This window comes from Crinia signifera, chromosome 6, assembly GCF_055691185.1.
Source record: "Crinia signifera chromosome 6, ASM5569118v1, whole genome shotgun sequence".
In the NCBI taxonomy this organism is placed as follows: Eukaryota; Metazoa; Chordata; class Amphibia; order Anura; family Myobatrachidae; genus Crinia; species Crinia signifera.
Window position 1 is genome coordinate 122,495,719 of NC_139222.1, and position 22,364 is coordinate 122,518,082.

Consider the following 22,364-nt stretch of genomic DNA (forward strand, 5'->3'; position numbering starts at 1 on the left):
CAGAAGTGCTACCTCATACTGCACAGGATTATGGTGCGTTTGCTACAGCGCATTACTAGAACTTATCTTGTACATTGTCATGTGTGCACTAGCAGTAATATATATATATATATATATATATACAGCATGAAGCAGGCGGCACTCGGAGACTGTCTTAAATGCGTGAAAAAAACTCTCTCCTCCTCCACCGCTCCTTACCTCTCTTCACTGATCTCTATCCACACTCTCTCCCGTCCTTTTCGCTCCACCGCCGACCGCCGCCTGACCTCTCACCTAATCACCTCCTCCCACTCACGTGTCCAAGACTTCTCTCGCGCTGCCCCCCTGCACTGGAACAACAGGCTTTCTGATTCCCTTACCTCCTTCAAGCACTCCCTCAAAACCCACTTCTTCCGACTAGCCTATCCCTCCTCCTCCTAGCCTCTTTTGCTCATCCTATCCTGCCTTTCCTACCCCTCCATCTGTTCCCACCCGTTCCTACTTATCCTATTGTCTTTTGTTTGTCCACCCACCTCCTTTTAGTCTGTTAACTCTTATGAGTAGGGCCCTCCCTCCTCACGTACTCACCCTACCTCTTTACCTCACCAGTGCTCCTGCCCTGTTCTTCCCTTCCTCTACTTCATCTTCAGTCTCCTCGACAATTTCGACACATACTTCAGAACTGATGCTGATTTTAGTTCTACCAGCTATACCCCTATTTATGCTGTATTTTATCAACACACCCTGTACGTTACCTTGTAATTTGTTTTTTGTTTGCTATGTAAGGCGATTCGGACACTTTGTGGCGCCTAATAAATAAATTAACTACTAATAATAATAATAGGATTAGTATTAAATGCCAATGTTTTAAGTGCCATCTTTTCCTGCTGATTCAAATTAGGCCGCTGTCCCGGGGTGGTTTGTAAGTGCAGCTCACTTTGTTCATCCAATATACAGGAAAAAGTGTGGATAGACGGATTAAAGCTTTGTGGCTCAAACTTTGACCTCGGTAAGATTTTTTTCAGTTGAGCAGGTAAAGTAGATGCAGTTGTGGTATCCTCTTTGACAGTTGTACTTTTGGCAAAAAATTCTTTTAGCTTGAGTTGTTGATTAAGTTTGAATTTTTCAACTTCCCATTGAAAGGGATTATGATTTTGGGAAGGTACAAATGACAGTCCCTTCGATAATACCTGAAGTTCAACACTGCTCAAATCATAAGTAGATAAATTAATTACTGGGGTTTCCGGTTTTTGGGGGGACTAAATGCTACCATACCTTCTGTGCTTAGTCTATGTACATGTAGCTTAGATCTAGTAGCCACACTATGCCATATGCCGCTAACCCCTTTCATTTTGAAAGGATCAATAATGCCGTCTTGCAATGTTACAGAGTCTGGGCAGAATAGGTTTAACCAAATTACAGCGGTGATCACGCTATTGATTACTGCTAACATATGCCACTCAGATGTATAAACTATAGTGGTACATGATATTTTATATTGTTATTTATATACACCATGTACTATAGTGGTACATGATATTTTATATTGTTATTTATATACCCGGAAGACGCTTATACAGGGTGTATAAAGTAAGTGTATCTTTGTTCGTACGTTTGATTGACCTGAAGAAATTGCCCATTAAAGAGGCAATGAAACGTTGTCTAACAATGTCTCGCTGAAGTCTTGTTTTTACAAATCGCTTGGAGTGCGGGCACCCGGCATAGCAAGTCTATACAGGTAGAGCCTGATCCTTGTATATATATATATATATATATATATATATATATATATATATATATATATATATATATATATATAGAAAAGGGAGTCCAAACCGCGCACAGCCAAAAGTAATTAAGAGTGCGTCCTTTTCTTTCTTAGTAGTATTTGCAGCTTTCTCCAGGGAACCAGACCACGGTTCAATATCCCACAAACATGTAAAAAGAAATGGAGAGGGAGCGCACCATGAGCATAAAATTCAATACTTTACTTGAAAGTGTAATAAAGCTCACATACATGAAAGTAAACAGAGATCTGCTTGCCAGAATAAACCCCCGCACCACGCCAACAGCTTCAGACCGGGACCAGCCGTAAACCGTCTGTGGACATCAGGTAGGTCAGGAACAGAATTGCACAGCGTCGTCAATCAGGCCACGCCCAACCGGTTTCGTCATAGGTAGACTTCGTCAGGGGGTGTTTCTATTCAGTGTGCAGGTATGGTATATATAGCTGTTATTCAGCTGGAAACAATTGACCCTCTCACGATCAATCAACATCCTAGCTCTGGTTACAGCATTATAAATCACTCAACATATATATGGCAATATAATAAAATTTACAAACATAGTAATAAAAAGAAGAATTGATACATAGTATGACAATTTACAATAATAAAAAAGTTTTATACATATATAGGTAAACAATTTATAATAACATTTAAAAACAGTTTTTTTTTTTTTTTTACTGATAAAACACGTATCTGTGCAAAATTTAGCAATTTAGACCGATGTTGTTCGTTTACTAAAGAGAGGAGCAGAGAGAACAGACGTTAATGACACAAGCAATATAAATAAAACAATCAGAAGATTTTCACTAAAGAAAGTTGCGAGGCTGACTTACACCCAGGCAACCCACCGGCGACACACTATCGACACAGCATCTGAGGTCCGCAGACCCAACACAGCGCCAGAATCTGGCCGCTGGCGATCGCTGGCGGAGAGGCGCCCCATCTGACTGAGACGCGCGTGCGTCTCACACGCACGCACGTCTCAGTTTCCCGTCAGCAGGGGGACGGGAACCCTGTCTGTCTACGCTTCAGGGAGACGGACAGGGTTAGGGCAGGGCGGCGGGGACCCGGGGCGACCCTCGGCGAGGCGGCGGGGACCCGTGGGGAGCCCTGTTGTAAGGCGAAACACGCGCATCTCGTGCGCACGCGTCCCCTTACGACAGCTGGCGGGGGATGGAGGCTGGCGAATCTTCCGCCATCCCCTGCAAGAGCGTGGGGCGATGCATCTGTATATATATATATGTATGTCTGGCACTCCTTTCTGCAGCATGGGGCTAATAGCCAAGGTGCCTTCTTTCCCTTTCAATAGAACTCCATGGTGTCATTTACAAGAAAAGAAACCCAAGCGTTTTTTTTAAAAAGGGGCTTTATAAATAAAGAATTGCATCTTGAACGAAGTCTACGTTTCATTGTTGAACATCAGAATCCCACTTCAGAAGATCAATGATTGTGATATCATGCATATTATTTATATGTATTAGGTGGTACTGTTAGAGCGCAATCCAGACAACCCCTCTTTTCTTATATAAATATATATATATATATCTGTAGGCACCTTGATAAAGTGGCAACACAGCCACGAAACGTTGGCATATCTACGCCTCTGTGTATTTCTTTTCTGAGCGAGTGCCGCCGCCCCCCCTACACCCTGTGTTCACTGGACCCCCCCGGAGGTCGTACAGTTGGAGGGCACCGCCAAAGGGAGCTTAACCCCTTCCCCCTGCTGGGATCATCAGCCTCAAGGAGTGCCGCACCCCCGTTCTTATATATATATATATATATATATATATATATATATATATATACTTGATAATTAGCCAAACCTCTGTGGCGGTTGGACTCACCCATAAATATGGGCACCAACCACTGCATTCCCCCTTCTTGCCAAAGTCCTTCACTGACTGCAGCTGTAATCTAAGGCAGTGGTTCTCAACCTTTTCCAGCTTACCGCCCCCTTTGGTTAATGGCCAGTTGTCCAGTGCCCCCTAACTACTTAACTATATTTCATCCCCCCCCCCCTTCCCGCTCACAAGGTGGGACGTTTTTGTTAGCTGACATGTCAAAAGTGAGCGCAAAGCCTGTTTAATTATACACACACACACACACATATACAAACACACATACATATATACACACAGTAAACATGTACACAGCATAGACACACATAGTATACATGCACATAGTATACACACCCAGGCAGTATACCTGCACACAACATATACAAACACACATATATACACAGTATACATGCACACACAACATATATGCACACACAATATACATGCACAAAGCATACACAGTATACATGCACACAGCATATGTACACACCATTAACATGAAACGCAGCAGGACCCCTCCCTCCCCCAACAAACACACACCTCTTCCCTTTACACATGTTATTCAAACAATTCACACAAACTGCTGCTGTAATAGGGACATCATGTAACTCCACTGAAAGTACTTGCCTTCCTTCACCCCCTGAAAATATGTAATTCCCACCTGCCTGCTGCAGAGTCACTGGGAATGCTGGTGACAACCACTGCCTCTCCCAGCTCTGTAACTGTTTCAAAGCTCCATGTTAACTTTGACTGTTGATCTGCCAGAGAGGAGCTGTGTGATGATGCTGCTGCTCCCCCTACAGGCAGCCAGCAGCCACACAGCCAGGTTCTTCTCGGCAGCCATGTAAGAAGGAAGAAACCCTGCCTAAGCTCTCCGATGGATCCGCTGCCCTCCTAAAAATGTCCACTGCCCCCTCACCGCCCCCTTTCGTTGCACTGCCCCCCTGGAAATCAAGAACGCCCCCCCAGGGGACACTACAATCCAGGTTGAGAACCACTGATCTAAGGCACCTTTAGAAAACAGAAGAAGGAGCTAGAAGCAGGAAGCTGGGCACCAGGCAGACGACCTTTCAAACACCCCACAATTTGGAGGCATTTGGAACTATGGCAGCACCAGTCCCGCACCACTAATTGCTGCCCTGTTTCAGACTATGGAATGTTTGACATTATAAAAAGTAATGATATCTCAGAAAGAATAATTCCACCCAAATCAGCCAAATAGTTTGACATGGTCCCATTCTTACTTGACTTGGAATTCCACAATAAGGATGAGCATGGATCGGGGGAATAGAAAGCAGAATGTTATACCCATTTAATATTGCAAATGCTGGGTCGCACCCGAGATTTGGGCACAGGTCCGTCCCGGGAGCAACCTGGCATTTGTGAGGTGAGCCCCACACATTGACCAATAAGCTGGGTCGCTGACATCAGAAAGGGAGTGGGGTGAAGCTGCCTCCTCCATATAGTGTGAACCCTGCACAGCAACCTGGGTCCAACTCAGGATTCACCCTCCTTCTAACCCGGGTCGGAATGCCGGGATGCTGGACCTGAGTATTTTGAAAAGGCCCTTTCACAGCACACGTAGACCCGGGTCGGATCCGGCTTACTTGTGCGATTTGAAAGGGGTCCCATCTGATATGCAGATGTTTTGTTTAGAAGCATCACTTTCCGGTTGTGCTCTGTGTATGAATCAGCAGACAATGACCCCAAATATCTTCTGACCCTCTGTACAGTGTTTGTGTTATAGGTACAGTTTTTGTATGTGAATTCAGTTATTACACACAGTATGACTGATTTACAATTATGACAGCATCATGTTCTTTTATTACTGCAATTGGTATGGTTATAACTATGAGGTGCAGAACCTGCATTTCTATTTTGGGATGGGACATCGTTGTATTTAGTAAAACATTTATATATAGTGACACACATATGCATCTAAAGCTTTACTATACAACTGATTCATTTATGTAATACCCCGTTCTCACTGCCGTAAAAACCCAGGTATTTGCCAGGGCAAGCAGTAATTTCCCGTGTCCTGTCTCAGTGTGAAAGGGTCTTCGTGAAATTCCCGGATGTTATGCCCTGGAAATTAGACACAGGTTTTTTGCAGGGTCTTTCCTGGGTAATACAGTAATGGGTTTATGGCAGTGTGAACAGCACAGACCTGGATTTTTCTCACAAAATGCAAAAAAGCAAGTTCATTGGGGGATGTAATCCTGTGATATGTAACAGCCAGACAATAAAAGCTGGTTTTTAAACAGCCAATCAAAGCAATTTGTACAAATTTCCCAACACTCAATCAAATTCCACACACTTGTTGGAAGGCAGACCACGGAAAGCAGTGTGAAAGGGGCAGACACAGAAAATTCCCGGGTCTGAGGTGCAGTATGAAGGGGGTCTGTTGAGCTGAGAAGCATACATTGCTGGCAATATGGTCGCTGAGCTACCATATTGCCAGTGATTTGTATGTGCTCTGGGTGATAAATCGCTGGGTGCGCGCTCTCATGTTCAGCCCTTTATTGTCACTGCTGCGACCAGCTATTTCCCCCTGCGGCTCCCCCGGCAGAGTCTCCTTTTCATCAGCGACCATCTCTGGTCGCTAATGAAATTGGGACACTGAGCAATATACTCAGCCCAAGGATGAAGTGTCTTCTCTTCGCATCTTTCACTTAACACTTAACTACCTGTCCACTGCTGTAGAACCTATAACCCTACAAAGCAGCTGCTCCTTGTCCCAGGTGCTCATTTCTCATGCATGTTTTTGCTCTCACTCTAGCACTCTCTTGCACATGCTCATGCTCTCTATCAAGCATTCTTGATCTCTTTTGCATACCCCCACCCTCAGTGGCGCCGGAACGGGGGGGGCGAGGGGGCAGCTTGCCCCTCCCAAAATTACTGAGGCGCCAGTATGTCCGGCCCGCCCGCCTATATTACAGCCGCCTATATTAAAGAAGTATCATCCGCCCGGCCGCCTATATTTCATACCAGGCGCCGGGGATGGCTGCTGCTGCTGCCGCCGGGGAGATGTGCATAAGACGCGCCAGCCAATCACTGCCGGCGCATCCCCTCCACATACACTGTGATTGGCGGGCGCGTCTTCTACACATCTCCCCGGCGGCAGCACCAGCAGCCATCCACGGCGCCTGGTATGTAATATAGGAGGGCGGGTGGGCGGATGATAATACCAGAGGCGTAGCCATCACGCCCGCTCAGGTGCCCAAGTCAGTGCGGCTCCCCCGCCAGCTGCCGGCTGCCCGCTGCCCCCAGGAGACGTGGTATATTTAAAAGTCACTCACATCTCCCGCTGGACCGCGCTAGCCAATAGGCGCTCGTGGTCCAGTAGCCACCAGTTGATTGCCTGCTGGACCGCAAGCGCCTATTGGCTAGCGCGGTCCAGCGGGAGATGTGAGTGACTTTTGAATAGCAGCACTGTGCACAGCAGGGAGCCGGGAGCGGGCAACCCCGGCGACAGGGGGGAGGGGGTGCGCGGAAAGCACCGCTGCTGCTTTGCCGACTGTGGGTGGGGTGGGGTGCACTAATCTCTGCACTATCCTCGCCCACCCACCCACCCTGCTGTGCACTATCCTCGCCCACCCACCCACCCTGCTGTGCACTATCCTCCAACACCCACCCACCCATGCACTATCCTCACCCACCCACCCTGCTGTGCACTATCCTCACCCACCTGTGCACTATCCTCACCCACCTACCCTGCTGTGTACAATCCTCACTCACCCTGCTGTGCACTATCCTCACCCACCCTGCTGTGCACTATCCTCACCCACCCACCCACCCTGCTGTGCACTATCCTCACCCACCCACCCACCCTGCTGTGCACTCTCCTCACCCACCCACCCTGCTGTGCACTCTATCCTCACTCACCCACCCACCCTGCTGTGCACTATCACTCCCACCCTCCCTGCTCTGCACTATCATTTACTCACACCTTCCCGCCCTGCGAGCAAATTTCAGTCCCCCTTGGCAACGAGCAATTTCAGTCCCCCTTGGCATCGAGCATGAAGCCCATGGCATCGAGCATGAAGCCCCTGGCACCGAGCATGTAGGTAAGTGGCACTTATGTGTTAAATGTGTAATGGACATTACGATTTGTTAAATAGTGTGCGATGGGCATTGCGGTGTGTTAGTATGCGACGGGCATTGCGGTGTGTTAGTATGCGACGGGCATTACGGTGTGTTCTATAGTATGCAATTGGCATCATGTGTGGCCTTATGTGTAATTGTCATTATGGCATGTGGCTCTATGTGTAATTGGTATTACAAAGTTTGCTAAAATGTGCAATGGGCATTACGGTGTGTGGTATAATGTTGGGCCGTGCCCACTTTTCACGGAGCAGGAGCCTCACCTACTACAAATTGGGGGGGGGGGGCGCGAAACATGCCCTTGCTCCGGGCACCGTGGCACCTAGCTACACCACTGGATAATACATAAGTAATATAGGGGCGGGCGGGCGGCTGATAATAAATCAGTTATATAGCCTGGCGGGCGGGTGGGCAGCTGATTAATCAGTAATATAGCCGGGCGGGTGGCAGGGAAGATGTGCGCCCGCCAATGCTGCTTCTCTCACCCTCCCTTCCCCAGTGACTGACACATCCAGGGGTTGTCATTTACCCCTGGATTCACACCCAAACAGGTTTATGTAATTATGTCTGATTATCATAATCAGACATAATCACATAAATCTGTTTGGGGGTGACACTGCCACTTTTTCCACTTTTTACGAGTAAATGACAACCCCTGGATTAATGTCAGTCCTGGTGTCTCTGGCCACATGTATATGCCGCTGCCCGGTGTATAATGCCCACGTGTATATGCCGCTGCCCTGTGTATAATGCCCATGCGTAAATGCCGCTGCCTTGTGTATAATGCCCACGCATATATGCCGCTGCCCTGTGTATAATGCCCATGCATATATGCCGCTGCCAGTGTGTATAGTGCCCGGGGGTAACATATAGCAATTTAGGGGGCGCCAAAATGAGATTATATCTTGCCCCCCCCAACCTAAAAACGTTCCAGCGCCTCTGCCCACCCTAAAAATATCTTTCAATTACTATTCAAGAATTTGGTTATTATTCATATTCTGAATTACAATCAGGTGCAGCTGCAACTCTGCTGATTACAATGATTCTTAATTATACTCTTTCACTGATGAGTGAGATGTACTAACCCCAAGTGAAGAGCTTGCTCCCAATAGGTAATGCTTCTAGAACTTTCTCCCGATAGACAATGCAATCTATAGATGACTTGCTGGATTCTTACCACAGAGCTCATCCACACTCACTAACTGCTCCTAGTCACAGAGCTATATCAAGCTGCACACACTCTACATAATCCCATCCGTCATACAATTTTTTAAGGAGTTCTATAAAAACTCCCATCTTTAAGGGCCAGATGTACTAACCTTGAACAGTGGTAAAATGGAGAGTGGTAAACTACCAGAAAATCAGCTCCTAACTACCATGCCATAGACTGGGTTTGAAAAATGGGTACTCTTTACCTAGAACGGCGCCCGCGATTAGAATCGCGGGCGTCGGGGGTAAAAAATCGCGGGCATCGCGGGTAAATCGCGGGTACATAAAAATCGTGTACCCGCGATGACCGCGATTTTCCCATAGGGAACAATGTTAAAAAGCCTGATTGACCGCGATTTTACTTTAAAATGCCTCAATGCCCGCGATTTTCACATAGGAATCAATGTTAAATTGGCTACAGAGCCCAAATAGGCAGAATTAACCCTTAAATGTCACCCCAATTTTTGTACGCCACCCCACGATCCACGCCAACCCGAAGCGTGGCGAGCGCAGCGAGCCCGCGAGGGGCGGCGGTACGCGTCCTCCGACCTTTTCATGCCCTACTATCCACGTCGGCGTGGAGTTGAAAATAGAATAGTGTGGCGAGCGCAGCGAGCCACCGAGCCCGAAGCGTGGCGAGCGCAGCGAGCCCCGCGAGGGGACGCGGATACCTTCACAGTTATACGCGTCCCCTCGCGGGCTTCACAGGTATCCGTGGCGAAAAGCGGACACCTGTGAAGCCCGCGAGGGGACGCGTTTACCTGTGAAGGTATCCGCGTCCCCTCGCGGGGCTCGCTGCGCTCGCCACGCTTCGGGCTCGGTGGCTCGCTACGCTCGCCACACTATTCTATTCTCAACTCCACGCCGACGTGGATAGTAGGGCATGAAAAGGTCGGAGGACGCGTACCGCCGCCCCTCGCGGGCTCGCTGCGCTCGCCACGCTTCGGGTTGGCGTGGATCGTGGGGTGGCGTACAAAAATTGGGGGGACATTTAAGGGTTAATTGTGCCTATTTGGGCTCTGTAGCCCATTTAACATTGATTCCTATGGGAAAATCGCGGGCATTGAGGCATTGAATGCAAAATCGCGGTCAATCAGGCTTTTTAACATTGTTCCCTATGGGAAAATCGCGGTGATCGCGGGCATCGCGTCGCGGCCGTTTATGTACTGCCCGCGATGCCGCGATCACCGCGATGGGCGCCGTTCTAGGTAAAGAGTACCGAAAAATGAAAGATAGGAGCTAATTGGTGGTTGGTTTATCAGTCTCCACTTTATCACCTTTCAAGGCTTAGTACATCTCGCCCCAAGTAAGCTAATCAAATTCCCAAATCACACATTTAACCCATGCAAACTTAGATTTATTGTATACTCAATAACTTTATGTCCACCACACCACCATTGCTGTTTGATGGGATTAGTCCAACTAAAAACTAATTTCCTGATCTGGTTAGCCAGGTTGGGTACAGGATACAGGAGCTTGGCATTCTGGTGGTCAGAAGACCGGCAGCGCCATCTCAACGCACAGAATCCCAACACCTGCTAGAAAAGTATTCTATCCCTCTTCCGCACCCCCCTAGTTCTCCGCACCTGGAGCCGACCCCTAACCCCCACACAAAGCCTAAACATAACACCACCACCACCACGCCCCCCCCCCACCCCCCCGCTTAACCCTAACCTCTCCAATACCCTAAACCCCACACTCCACTCCCAAAACTCCCCACCCCTCCTGTGACCTAACCCTAACCAGCCCAAAAATACTTTGCTGGTCAGTGTGTGCCGTGTCAGAGTACTGATGCAGGTCTTCTGACAACTGTCGGGGTTAGTAGCAACTGAAACCCCCTGTATCAACTATAGATGTCTATTATCTAAGCCTTTGAGAAAGCTAAAGTGAAGAGAGATAAAGTACCATCAACCACCTCCTGTTATTTTTTCAAACACAGCCTGTAACATGGCAGTTAGGAGCTGACTGCCTGGTACTTTATCTTTCTCACTTTATAAAGGGATAAGGGCCAGATGTATCACGCTTCAAAAAGTGATAAACAACCAGCCAATCACTCCCAAATGTCATGGTACAGGCTGGTTTTACAAAATGACAGGTAGGAGCTGATTGGCTGGTTGTTTATCACTTTCCACTTTATCACTTTTTGAAGCTTGATACATCTGGTCCTTTATCTCTTTATAAAGGGATATTCAGACTGTGGTACAGGTAGATGAGTTTCAAAGCCCTAATAGCTTTGAACTTTGAAATCCAATCATTTTCTGATTAACCCAATAAAGATGTACACATATTTTGGATATTTTGCATTTCTTCAGAGGGTTTTATATTGATGGGCAATTCTAGTCCCTTCAGTGTGTTCAAGTTTACTTAGCAAGTTTACTTAGCTGATTTAGCAAATTTTGTATTTACTTTTAATGATTCAACCGACCCCTGACTTTTCCAAAGTTGAAATGTAGGTAAATATATTTTTGCCAGCATGAAGGATTTTGCAATGACCTACAGTAAACTGAATCTGTTATTGTTCAACCCCAAAGTCAAACACTGGAGTTTTCAAAAATAAGGCAAAAACAGTAATTGTTTAACTTCATCATTGAAGTTAGATGATGCAGTTAAATGGTTACTACAATGTAACTATTGCATTGAGGCTTACTATCTGGGGACAAATGTAATAGGGTGTGAGAATCATAAAGTGAGAGATTTTGGGAGGGTTTTCCAATTTTTTTAAAGCAGCAATCAATTACATGGCAAAATCAACCTTTTCAGTGTAAATCAGTGGTTCCCAAACTGTGTGCCGCGGCTCCCTGGGGTGCCTCGGGACACTTGCAGGGGTGCCTCGGGTTGGTCGTCAAGGACCATTCAAATTATTTATGATCAATTATTTATGGACAAAACCAGTGCTGGTGGCTGCCAATCATAAATATATGTACAATCAGAAGCAAATCCTGCCCTTTACCACATAACTGAACCTAATAAGCACATATAAATACAATCTACTTCATTTTATATATTTTTTTTAGGCCTAGGGGTGCCTTGGAAAAATTATGGTACTCTAGGGTGCTGTGATTCTAAAAAGATTGGGAACCCCTGGTGTAAATGATTGCTGCTTTAAAAAAATGGGAAAACTCTCCCAAAATCTCTCACTTTATGATTCTCACACCCTATTACATTTGGCCCCTATTATGTGCTTTAAAATAAAAATTTTAGGGGGGCTATTCATCTTTAAAAAATGCCTGGGTAGCTGAGCAACACTGGTGGGAGCAGTAAGCAGTGATTTTCAGCATAGCCTGCCACTTGGGGCCGCCACTAGGAACCTTCAGTCCGGTGCAGAGCGCCAAACCCCTCTATGTCCTAGGCTTGGTGCTCTGCAGGTTGCACTGTGTATTGTGCATGCCTGGCTGAGGGTCGCCGGATGGGGGAGACTGTGTGCGGCCATGGGGGTGGGGGGGGTGGAAACCATGCCGCTGTTGCTGTGGGCAGCTGCCCGGGCCCCTCCAGATGCCTGAGCCCAGAACAGCTGTACCCACAGCACCCCCTGTGGGTGGCCCTGCTTGGGGTATTTAAGATGTGTGATCTGGAATTGCTAATTCAAGCAGGTGCAAATTTGTCAAAAAAAAAAAAAAGAAATGGCCCTGACATGCTGAAAGGAATGGTACATATGAAGAATCCCTAAATCCTGCAAAAACATTTTCACATGCACCTCAATGCATGCCTGGTAACTAGGCTCAACAACCATGCCTGTTTTAATATATAGCAGTAAGTGAAAACAAGTTATTTTACCATGAACACCCATTTTCTCCTACATAAGAGTCTTTTGGTCTGCGTTTTATGCCTAAAATTGCATGGGCTGCTGCAGAGTACTAGTCTCCAGGCTAAAGTGTGCCAGTCACCCCCTGCACCACCTCCTGCACCTAATTATGCTTAGGTTTGACTGAAGACACACTGGGGGGAATTTACTAAGAATACAAATATTTTTTATGAAATACAATTCGTAAATCTGCCGATACAAATTCGTATATAGGGCCGCTAACTACAAATACGAGTCAGCAGCCTGCATGGCTCAGTCATATCCATGCAGGCTGCAGCGTAAAAAAAAAAAAAGAAAAATAAATAAATTATTGGGAAAAAAAGGTACGTGAGGTCCCCCCCACGGCCATAACCAGCCTCAGGCTCAAAGCATCGATCCAGGTTTTAAAAAATCAGGGAACAATTGAAGTAGGGGTTCTCTGTATTTTTTAAAACCAGCACCAGGCCCCATGGCTGGTCCTGGTTCCAAAAATAAGGGGGACAAAGTGATTAGGGGTCCCCCATTTTTTGTGAACCAGCACCAGGCACAACAAGTCAGCAGGGTAATGCCACAGCCATGGGGAGACTTTTTAAAGTCCTCCCGGCCAAAGCATTAACCCCTTGACTGGTCAACCTGGGCAGGAATCCTGGGGAAGTGGGGACCCCCCTCTCCAGAATTTACCTCACTCCTGACTGACCACTAGGCAGCCAATAGTGCTGTTCGGGAGGATGAGCAGCAGGATGTAAACACACATCCTGCGTCTTCTCCTGACAGTTCGTACTGGTGTCAGGTGATTTTTTTTTTTTTTTTGCCAAGACCCATGGATGTTACTGGGAATGAAGATGATGTGATCTACACCAGAGGATCCCCGTGAGTATGGATTCCTTCCACATGTACCCATAATGGTTTTCTTCAGGACCAGCGAGGACCGAGACCAGCTTTAGGCATTTGCCAAGGGAGCCGGCCATTGGAGGGTGGAAGTTAGGTGCAGGTGTTCCCCCCCTCGATGGGATGGAGGTGAGCGGCAACTCTCCCCCCTACCCGTGGAGCGACTTCGTGGCCGCCGCCACCGCATCGCCCATTCCCAACCGCCCATGGTGTGACTCGGCGCCCCTTGCCACATCGCTCGCAATCCCCACCCCGTGGAGCGACACATAGCCCGGTGCCCGTGGAGAGATGCGGCGGCCGCATCAACGCCGGCCCTGTGGACAGTCCTGGAGTTAAATAGGAATATACTAAAATATATACAAATGGTGTATATTATAAACCTATTGCATTTGTATTTCATAGTCCTGAAAACAGACATTATATCAATATCATGTAACACCCAATCACATTACAGGTTTTATCTTTATTGCACAATATGCAGTGAAAAACATAGTAACTGTAATGTGCAACAATAAGTAACTACTTTATCTGTTGTTCTGTGTATATCAATTCCCAGTACCCAGAGTAATTAAATATATTAATTAACCCTAAGAAGACTGAAGTAGGGCTAAGGTCAAATTGTGAACACTTATTCAATAGAGGGCATCCAGAGTGGGTGGTTTATTATTACAGTTTGCTGTGTAAAAATATAGAATATATACAACTCAACCTACTGGAATTTCTGGGATAGAACATTACACTACAACAGAATATCAATACTTAATTATATATTACAATACAAAGGGGATTATGGATAAAGCCAGGTCTGGGTAATAAGCAGCCCCCAGCTGTTGATGAACTACACATCCCAGCATGCTTTGACTTGCTATTTGTCCATGCTTAAATTGATGAAAGGCATGCTTTAATGTGTAGTTCATCAACAGCTGTAGGGCCGCTTATTGCCCAGCCCTGGATTAAGCCTTGTAGAGTGAAAAACTGGACCGAGATATAGTAGCAGCCAATCAACTCCTAACTGCCATGTTACAAGCTGTGTTTGAAAAAATGACAGCTACAGAAGGGCTAATTGACTTCTTTATCTCCATCAACTGTATCTCCCTCCTACGTACATAGGGGTCTAATGTACCTTTCAGATTCTTAGGTATACTTGATTAGTAAATTTTACAGCACAATTATTATTATTATTATTAGTAGTAGTATTAACCCCTTCACTGGTAATCCCGGGCTATGCCTTAATGCCCAGGCTGGCAAGCCCGGAATATTCTCGGGATTGCCAGTGATTAGAGTCGGGCATCGCTGAACTCAGGCAGCTTCAGCGCTGCCTGCTCCCTCCCCTCCACCGCGCCCCCGGCCGTTGGGGGGAGCGGGTACTAATTACCTGAGCCCGGGCATGCTGGAGGGGCCCAGCGGGGGCCCTGGTCTGACCCCCCTCCCCTTCCCCCTCCATCCCTCCCGGGCAGCAACACACACCTACAGCATGTTCTGTGCATGCAGGCTCAGCATGATGGTCTCACTGACAGCGTGAGAGCTCATGCTGAGCCTGCTGTCAACACAGCACATGCTGTAGGTGTGCTGCTGCTGAGGGGGAGGGACACAGTAACACTCCCACTCGAATTGAGAGTGTTTTATCAACCCCTAAACATTTTGTGGGTGTGGCCTAATCATGCACCTCCTGCAATTAGGCCACACCTCCAAAAATTTACCATGGCCCGGTATACCTCTCAGTGGCCCTGGGTATAGCATTACCTGAACATTATTAACTTTCCTGTGCCCTCTATGGTGTATGAGAGACAATTAGCAATGTTAATGGGTGTGGAGTGCTCTTGCCTTATCACCTGGGCAGGCACTCTGTGGTCATGATTTGGGATTAAACTGCCCCCTTGGTTTCTATCTATAAAGCTGCTGCTTACTGTAGCTTGCCTGGTGAGCTCCCTACATGCTTGTAATATTCTTATTCTTGTGTAGATCTCCTGCAACACAATAGCATGATGAGGGTACAGTCCAGCGACAGGCAGGTCTTACATCAGTGGAGCATGATGTTATATCACTGGTACAGCATCAACTAGAATTCCAAGAAGGAAGAGAACAGCGGAAGGGGAGGTAGAAACAATGCTTTCAGTTTGCTTGTAGCCTAGGAAAAGTCAAATTATAAACAGCATAGCCCTTTACTAGGCAGAATTAAGCAGTGGGGCAGATTACAGTTCCTACATTTGTGTCCACTAAATATCGGTTTTAAGAAATCATAAGGGTTTTTTCTCTAAATTGAAACTATAGCTATTATTATGTGATTGAGGGGCAGATTTATTAAGCTTGGAGAAGAGATAAACTGGAGATAAAGCGGAGAAAAGGTAAAAGGAGAAAACGCACCAGCCAATCAACTCCCAAGTGTCTTTTTCAAACACAGCTGATTGGCTGTGCTTTATCTCCTTTTACCTTTTCTCTGCTTTATCTCCAGTTTATCTCTTCTCCAAGCTTAATAAATCTGCCCCTGAGTGTAGCGATCCTTTACATTCGATAATTAAGAGGCTTTAAATAATGTATAATCTTAGAAACAAAAATATGGTTACTTTTTTGGGGATTATTCCATGTACTAAAAAAGTTGTTTGGGTTTTGTTTTAATGAAAGGGCCCTTTAAGTCAATAGGTTATTTAAATTTGGCTTTCAAATAGGTTGAAATAAGGTTTGTGTGATGTTACTATAGATTCAACAAGACATTGCACAAATGCCCTCTACCCTTTATTCCCTGATAAGAACAGAAAGCTGTACCTGTCACAGGGTGCAGCAAATCACCATGACCAGACATATGACTCTGCTTATTGTTTAACCTAAGCAGCACAATTTAACATTTACGTTCTACGATCTGTGTATAGTTCGTCTTATTCACATGAAGTAGAGGAGATAGGAAAATGTATGTATTCAATAACTTGCAAAGGCAACAGTATAACCTTAAAAAGTATATCGTCTGGTTATGTCAAATACAGACAGAGGGCACTCAGCAATAATCTCGAAAAGAAGAATATTTTAATACAGCAGAATAAACGTAAAGTTGACGTTTCGAACCAACACGTCCTTTGTCAAAACGAGCAAGTTACAACTGTGCAAAAAGGTGAAAGGCAGCCAAGTGAGCCTTGCCTGGGGTGCCCCCCTAAATGGTCTTTTAATTGCTACCTAATCAGCAGGTGTGCGGTAAATGTCACTCGTCCACACGAATCGATGAACATTATTTACAATAAATTCAGCAGAGAATATCTTACCCATAACATCTATAACCAGGTGTGTCAGCAGTGTTGATACAATGGAACACAGGCCACACCAGGCCAGCAGAGTGTATTTCTGCCGCCCAGATCCAGTATGTTCCAACGGCCGGAATTAGAATGGCCACCAACCCAGGGCACAGAGTTTGGGAACCACTGTCATAGTGCCTTATTAGGAGCAGGGCCGCCAAGATTATAGCCGGACCCCGGGAAAACAGAGGGGGCTTGGCTACCGGTGGGGAAGGGGCACCCCGGAGGGGTTTTAACCATAACCCCCATGAAAAATAAAAATAATGGGGAGGCAGGGAGATGACAGGCTGCCGCTGCAGCTTTCTCTCTGCCCAGCTCAGCACACTGCACTGAGCATTGTGTGCTGAGCTGGGGAGAGACGCTGTGCTGCTGCAGCATCTCACTCCCCACTGCTGGCTCCCTGAAACAGAGGAGCAGGACCCAGGGCCCCTCCAGCAGACCCAGGCTCCAGCAAAAACTACTTGTTCCTCCCCCTCTTGATGGCCTTGCCTAGGCAGACAGCACCTCCAAAACATATATATATATATATAAAAAAAAATTTGGTGCCCTGAACAAGGGTGACTAAAGCAGGGTTTTCCTTATACTGTAGCTCACTTGTCACATAAATAAACACAGCTGAGACAGCCATTCTGTAAGTTGAACTTGTATGTATGAGAATATGCCAATACTCTAATTAGCAATTTTTTCAATGAGACACCAGTCTGTTAATTCACTATTACCCATAGACATTTATATAGTCCCTTGGAACCAGCACCATCACAACAACCAGCATCGCTAAGAATGCAGCCTATCTAGTCACTAAGAACCAGCATACCTGAGAATGCAGCCTATCTATTCACAAGGGACCAGCATACATGAGAATGTAGCCTATCTAGTCACCAGGAACAAGTATATCTAAAAAATGTAGCCTACAATATCTAGTCACTAGAAATCACCATCACTGAGATCGTTGTTTATCTAGTCATTAGGAACCACCATCACTGAGAATCCTGTTTATTTAGTCACTAGTAATCACAATCACTAAGAATGCAATTTATCGAATAACTAAGAATCACCATCACTGAGAATATAGCCTATCTAGTCACTAGGAACCAGCATCACTGAGAATGCAGCCTATGTAGTCACTAGAAATCACCATCACTGAGAATGTTGTTTATCTAGTCACTAGAAATCACCATCACTGAGAATGTTGTTTATCTAGTCACTAGGAACCAGCATCACTGAGAATGTTGTTTATCTAGTCACTAGGAACCAGCATGACTGAGAATGTTGTTTATCTAGTCACTAGGAACCAGCATCACTGAGAATGCAGCCTATGTAGTCACTAGAAATCACCATCACTGAGAATACAGCCTATCTAGTACCATGAACCAGCATACCTGAGAATGTAGCCTATAGTATCTAGTCACTAGGAATCACCATCACTGAGAATACAGTTTATCTAGTCACTATGAACCAGCATTGCTGAGAATGCAGCCTATCTAGTCACTACGAGTCACCATCACTAAGAATGCAATTTATCTCCTCCCTAAGAATCACCATCATTGAGAATGTAGTCTATCTAGTCACTGGGGACCACCATCACTAAGAATACAGCATATCTAGTCACTAGGAACCAGCATAACTTAGAATGCAGCCTACAGTATCTAGTCATTAGGAATCACCATCACTGAGATTGTAGTTTATCTAGACATGAGGAGTCACCATCACTGAGAATGTAGCCTCTCTAGTCGCTAGGAGTCACCATCACTGAGAATGCAGCTTCTCTGGTCACTATGCGTCACCATCACCGAGAATGCAGATTCTCTAGTCTCTAGGAGTCACCACTCACCATCACTGATAATGTAGCCTATCTAGTCACTAGGAACCAGCATCCCTGAGAATGGACCCTATCTAGTACCTAGGAACCACCATCACTGATAATGTAGCCTATCTAGTCACTATGAACCAGTTACATGACAGAGAATGCAGCTTATTGCTCCATTACATTTCGGAGGAATGACCAGGGTCCAATAGGAGATACAGGTATGAATCACTCAGACTTAAGATCCTAATTTTCCAGAATATTTTGGTCACTAACATGACAGATACCATAAATGCAATCCTTTTATGTACCTCTTAAAAGTATCAATTGCCTCAAGTGTTACTGGGCCTTATTCTAGTTCACTCTTTCTGACAAAATCCTTCTTAGATGGACAAAACCATGTGCGCTGCAGGGGGGGGGGGGGGGGGCAGATGTAAAATGTGCAGAGAGAATAAGATTTGGGTGAGTTTTTTGTTTCTGTGCAGGGTAAATACTGGCTGCTTTATTTTTACACTGCAATATAGATCTCACTTTTGAAGTAAAGCCCCACCCAAATCAAATTATCTCTGCACAAGTAACATCTGCCCCACCTGCAGTGCACATGGTTTTGTCCATCTATGAAGGATTTTGTCAGAAAGAGTGAACTAGAATAAGGCCCACTATGTGTAGAGTGTTAACAAAATATTATGACAATAATTTTTTGCCTTCTGTCCTCTCCAAGCAAAACAAACAGCCCCATAAACATCAGGTTGTCTTAGTTTTACTAGTTAAACAGAGCTTGCACATATTGTACACAAGATCACCACATGATCACACTACTACTACACTTGCTAGTATCTTAAATGTGGGGATTTGTCTATGGCCCTTATTCAGATCTGATCGCAGTACACATTTGTTCTCAAAATGGGCAAAACCACTACAGGTGGGGCAGATGTAACATGTAACATGTATAGAGAGAGTTAGATTTGTGTGAGTTATTTTGTTTCTGTGCAGGGTAAATACTGGCTGCATTATTTTTATATTTAACTCTCTCTGCACATGTTACATCTGCCCCACCTGCAGTACACATGGTTTTGCCCATTTTGAGAACAAATTTGTACTATGATCAGATCTGAATAAGGGCCTATATAATAATATTCTTGCACTTCTAGAAGAACAAATTGATCTCCAGCACCATTACAAAAGTGAACATAGTACAGAGTAGAATAGAGTATACTGTCCCAAAAAGTTATAATCTGCTATATATTAATGAAACAGCATCTTAAAGGCCTGTGTTTAGTCAGCATCAGTAGAATAGGACTCACAACCCCTGTTACTGGACAGTGGGCACAGAGCACTTTACATATAAAAGTATACACATTTACATTATCTAGTCACTGTGGAACTTGATAACCCTTAAAAACATTGCATGCAATATAAGAAAAAAATTATCTGTTACTTACCTTTTATATATATATATATAATATACTGTGTGTGTTTGCATCTGTGTGTATGTGCGTGTGTGTATGTATATATATATATATATATATATATATATATATGTATATATGTACATATATATATACATATATAATGTATATATACATTTTATTTTACTGCTCTTTGTAAATTTGTCCACTACACTTGTGACATGAGCTGGGCAATGAGTCAAATCAGAAGTATACATCCCCTGGCTAATGAAATATTCTAGTCCGCTATAAAACCAAATATATTTAATAAATTGGTAATGAGTATTTGCCTATTTGGATCGGAGATGAATAATATAGCAAATTGTAGGCTTGTAAACTGTGGACAAAACTGGAAGGCAACTCACCTGCCCTTCCTATGGTTTTCAGAAAGTAATAAATCCTCAAAATGGTCCTAAAAAATGAGCCCCAGTTCTGTACTGCTTTCCAAGAGATAGCTGCGTGTATTCCTGACACATGCCGTTACCAAACTAAGAACAGTACAAACTTCAAAAAAGGATAAATAGTTAGTTACTTGGAATGGAGTTTGGTCAGTGGTCGGAGATCCATATTCTACAGCATGCAGGACTTTGTCCACAAACTGGAATTTGTCATTTCATTAGGACAATAGGGAAAGTTCTCTAGCTTTAAGGAAGAGCTGAACTGTTCAATTCTTTTTCTTTTTCGGGAGTTTTGATCTTTATCATGTAGATGTATCTTGATATCTGAGACTAAAGCTGACACCAAGGTGGCAGTTTAAATGTAAACCTTCAAGGTATAAGACATATGTAAACAGATATTTCGTGCATCTCAGGCCTTGTGTACAGTCATCACTATTTTTGCTAGATACATAATGATGAAAGCATTAAATTTTGTGTCAGTGAGAAGCAAACGTTTTAAATAATACTTATGCACAAAGCTGCTGATGCAGAGCTGGTAGCAAAACCTGCATAGATGACTGAAATAAGAATGCACATAAAAGTAGTATTTCTGCCCATTTGCGGAGCGGTTCACATCTCGGGATATGTCTGGTTCCGCATTTGCATTTGCTTTACGCAGGGGAATAAAGTGAAATATCTGAACAGGCATAGATGCGCGTTCCTATGCGGCATTTATGTGATCATCCCTTACTGTGCTCAGCCTGCGTTCATAGACTCCTTCCAGTGTTGGGTTAGGACATGAACAGCTCTCTGGGGCAATGCAGTGATTGGGGCCAAGGCTTAGGTGGTATGGCAAGCTTCCACAGGGGGGCTTGGCCAACCATTAGCGAGGACAACATGGATACTACAGTGTATGGTCTGGGCCTCTTTATAAATATATAGTACATTATATAGTACATTAACTGAATATATACATATATATAGTACCATTAACAATAGCACTCCCAAAATGGCCACCGCTCCATAATAATTGTTTCCTATGATTTGTTGCCATTTTGGAGAGACATTGTTAACGCAGCAGACCTGAAAGACCCTGGCTGCCGGCAGCAGGCGGGATTGGAGTGGACAATTCTTTACAATAAATATGTATGTGGGGGTCATCCGGGGCGGAGGGTGTAGAGGGGCTAAGTATTTTTTGTTATGCTAATTCCTCCGGGGTTTTCCCCTGTACCCCTGTGGGTCAGTATGACCCTGAACTTACCTTTCTTTTGGACCCCTGTAGTCTACAGAAAGGATCAAGTGCTAAAAAAGTGAATTCACAATGTTCCAACCACCAATGATTTAACCAAAGATCTAAAATTATTATTTAATTTGTTGATGTTTTTTTTAGAAAAAAAACATCTTAATCTAAAATCGTATTAGATATATTTTATATAAATGTTCTTAACCTTATCCAGTTATAACCATCCTCCCCCCTGCCAACTTCTGAACAGTTTCTCCACCGTAGGGTATCATATACCATCTTGAATGGAGTGTAAAGGAGTAGGACACGAACATACTGTACTTCCTGAGTAAGGTGTCCTACTTAGTAAATATGTATACATAATTCAAAAATATTAAATGTTATAGTAGCTTTTATTAATTATTCAATTAAATTGGCTTTCATCAAAGCAGTGGGTGTCGGGCTGCCATTGCTTTTGTGCCCTCACCCATGCTCCACTCGCCATGCTATAGGCCAGGTGCCCTGCTCCACCAACCTTGCACTAGGCACACCTTACTGTTTCTAATCAAAGTCCACAATATGATAAAGTATGAAAATGGCCTCCAAAAATCATGGAAAACTCCTGTCAACTCTTCCATGTGTCGAC

The 22,364-nt window shown here is 44.8% G+C and overlaps 1 protein-coding gene and 1 long non-coding RNA gene across 2 annotated transcripts in view; one reads left to right on the forward strand and one right to left on the reverse strand.

Moving 5' to 3' along the window:
• The window catches only part of HNF4A (hepatocyte nuclear factor 4 alpha), a 131,340-nt gene that overhangs the window by 27,028 nt on the left and 81,948 nt on the right, over nt 1–22,364 (forward strand). The gene's annotated exons all lie outside the window — the stretch shown is intronic.
• On the reverse strand, nt 1,799–20,804 carry LOC146008087 (uncharacterized). The gene is made up of 3 exons (XR_014444458.1): nt 20,485–20,804; nt 15,494–15,645; nt 1,799–2,500 (listed from the first exon to the last, which is right to left on the reverse strand). It is a non-coding gene; the product is annotated as an uncharacterized LOC146008087 (long non-coding RNA).